We start from the raw sequence: 3264 nt of genomic DNA, 5'->3' as shown, positions 1-3264 counted from the left end.
ACAAATGGGACATAAGTAAGTCCATGGAGCTGATGGGATGCACCCACAGGGGCTGAGGGAGCTGACTGGTGTCACTGCAAGGCTATTCTAGATAATCTCTGAAAGGTCATGACAATCAGGACAGGTTCCTGAGGCCTGGAAGAATGCAAATGTTGCCCTATCTTCAAGAGAGACAAGAAAGAGGATCCAGGGAACTACAGGCTGGTCAGTCACCTCCATCCCAGGGAAGGTGATGGAGCAAATAATCCCAGGAACCATTTGTGAACTCAGGAGGGACAGGAAGGTGACCGGGAGTACTTTGCATGGATTTGCAAAGGACAAATCATGTCTGACCAGCCTGATAGCTGTCTTTGATAAAATGAGTGGCTTGGTGGATGTGGAGAGAGCATTGGATGTCATTTAGCTCAACTTCAGAAGGGATTTTGACACTGTCTTCTGCAACATCCACTTAGACAAACCGATGACTATTTGCCAGAAAAGCAGTGAGATGGATTTAAAACTGTCTGAATGGCAGTAGCCCAGTGCCCTGGTGTGAAGGCAAGAAGCTACGTGAGGAAGGCTGGCTATGGGATACAGTCCTTGAGGGGCCTTATCTGAACAGGTCTGACAACACTCAGAGCCACAGCTGGCCGAGTCCAGGCAGACATGCTGTTTGGGGGTACCACCACCAGCCCCGCACCTGATCCCTGCACTTGGGAGCAGCACAATAAACCTATTTTCTTGCACTGTGCTCGCATCTGACTCACTTGTGCTGTTGTGTTCCTCACCACTCTTCCTTGGTGTTGGGGAGCGAACTCTGGGAACTCTTTTCCTGACACTGATGGGCACACAGACGCAGAGTAGTGCCCAGTAATACCATCCCCTCCCAAACTCCTTGCCAGTCCCACTGCTGACTGTGGAGGTTCAGCTACAGTGTCATGGAGGAGGCAGCTGCTGCCGCTTCTCCAATTTAGCAGAGAGCTTCCGAGGGCGGAAGACTGTGCTTTGACAGTGCCCAATGCCACAAGAAAGCCTCGCCACAACAAGGTTGCACCCTGTAGGGGAGAGGTGAGAGAGGCATTACGTTTTTTCCAGTACCGAACTCCCGAACAGCCCTCTGCAGCACGAGCCACCTCTCGTCCTGTCTCAGAGGTCCAGGCTCATTTTGTGCTGTGCTGGGCATCTCCTCCAGCTCACTCAGGGCTCCTGAGCACGTGCCTGACCATACTGTTGAGAGGTGAACAGATCCCTCCCAGCTGGGTTTCAGAGCCCTCTGCCGGGTCAAGCACAGCTCTCTGTAAGCAGAGTCTCTCCGGAGAGCTGCCAGCCTGCACAGCGAAGACAGAGTCACACAGGTCAAGGGAGAAGAAACAGCCCACGGCCATCGATTGAGCACGTGTGCCCCGGGCAAGTGTGGGATTGCAGCTTAACCCCTGCCAAATGCAAACAGAGCGGCCCGAGCTCCTTGCCCTCTGCTTTTTTGCTGCGACTCTCTGAATGCATGTCCAACCTTCCACCCTTTCCGACCAGGGACTGCAGGGAAAGGGGTAGTGAAAAAAAAGAACAAGCTTGCATTTTCAGGAAGGGCAAATGAAGACGTCCTTCAAAATATCTTTTGCAGTGGCCCCTTCTACTCGGGCAATGCAGTGGAGATAAGTTCTCCACAACTCACCCCACCTGATCGAGAGGGCAGGGCATGGAGCACTGCAGGAGAAAGGAAGGAATCATGGCAGCAGTCCCTGAAATGGGCAAGTAGGGCATTGGAGGGGATGGGGGTTTCCTGGCCCCCCCCAGCCCCAGGGCTCATCCAGCCCCCCCAAGCCCCCGCCCCGCCGGCTGCATCCTCGGCAGCTGCAGCAGCCAGAAGTGGCCTGACCAGAGGGACTGGGACCGTGGGGAGGGGGAGAGGGAAGAGGGAAGAGGGGAGAGGGGAGAGGGGAGAGGGCAGAGGGCAGAGGGCAGAGGGCAGAGGGCAGAGGGGAGAGGGCAGAGCAGAGCTCTGGTGGGCAACGGGCACACACTTGTCTTGGGGGGGGATGGGGGCTCCAGTCTGCAGGTACCTGCAGTGGGTGCAGTCAGCAGGGTTTTGGTAGTGGGCCGCAAAGGATGACCCTTTGGAGGTGGCCACAGGCTGCTTCCTGCCAGGCACAACCAGCTCCTGTCGCTGTGGCCGTGGATAGCACAGAGCGGTGCTGTGACTGTGATGGATGGTCCCACATCCCGCTCTGGTCATTAGAGCTATTTTAGGGTTTTCCTACAAGAAGACAAGACCATCTGAGAGGAGCCTGACCACCCCCTTCACCTGCTGTTCTACCGGGAAAGGAGTGACCTCAGAAGCACTTACCTCAATGCATGGACTTAGAGCCATAGAATCCTGGAATGGATCAGTTTGGGAGTGACCTTTCAAGATCATCTAGTTCCAAACCCCCTGCCATGGGCAGGGACATCTTCCACTAGATCAGGTTGCTCAAAGCCTCATCCAACCCGGCCTTGAACACTTCCAGGGATGGGGCATCCACAGCTTCTCTGGGCAACCTGTTCCAGTGTCCCACCACCCTCATTAAGAAAAATTTCTTTCTTATATCTAACCTAAACCTGCCCTCTTTCAGTTTAAAACTGCTACCCCTTGTCCTATCACTACGGGCCTTGGTAAAAAATCTCTGTCTTTCCTGTAAGCCGCCTGTAAGTATTGAAACACTGCTGGAAGGTCTTCCTAGAGCCTTCTCTCCTGCAGGCTGAACAACCCCAACTCTCTCAGCCTGTCTCCTTAGCAGAGGTGCTCCAGCCCTCTGACAACTTCTGTAGCCTCCTCTGGACCCTCTCCAACAGGTCCATGTCCTTCTTGTGTTGGAGACCCCAGAGCTGAACGCAGTACTCCATAGAGTGTCTCAGGAAAGCGGAGTAGAGGGGCAGAATCACCTCCCTCGACCTGCTGGCCATGCTTTTGTTGCAGCCCAGGATACGGATGGCTTCCTGGGTTTCAAGTGCTCATTGCTGGCTCATGTCCAAATTTACATCCACCAGTATCCACAAGTGCTTTGCAGGGCTGCTCACAATCCCTTTATCCCCCAGTCTGTGCTGCTACCCAGGTGCAGGACCTCACACGTGGCCTTGTTGAACTTCTTTCTGGCCTGCCATATCCTGGAGCAGGAGTGACCTCAGAGGCACAAGCAAAGCCACAGACTTCTTTCTGGTGGATCAGGTCCTTTGGGAGAAGTGACCTCACATACCTGGACTGTTGTGCACTTTGAGGTGCTGGTCTGTTGCAATCCCAGTAGGAAAGGC

The 3264-nt window shown here is 54.3% G+C and overlaps 1 pseudogene; it reads right to left on the bottom strand.

The window, feature by feature from the left end:
• The window catches only part of LOC104380307 (eukaryotic translation initiation factor 2D-like), a 777252-nt pseudogene that overhangs the window by 586392 nt on the left and 187596 nt on the right, over positions 1-3264 (bottom strand).

The sequence above is a fragment of the Tauraco erythrolophus genome, chromosome Z (assembly GCF_009769465.1).
Source record: "Tauraco erythrolophus isolate bTauEry1 chromosome Z, bTauEry1.pri, whole genome shotgun sequence".
Lineage (NCBI taxonomy): Eukaryota > Metazoa > Chordata > Aves > Musophagiformes > Musophagidae > Tauraco > Tauraco erythrolophus.
This window is presented reverse-complemented; position numbering and strand designations above follow the sequence as displayed.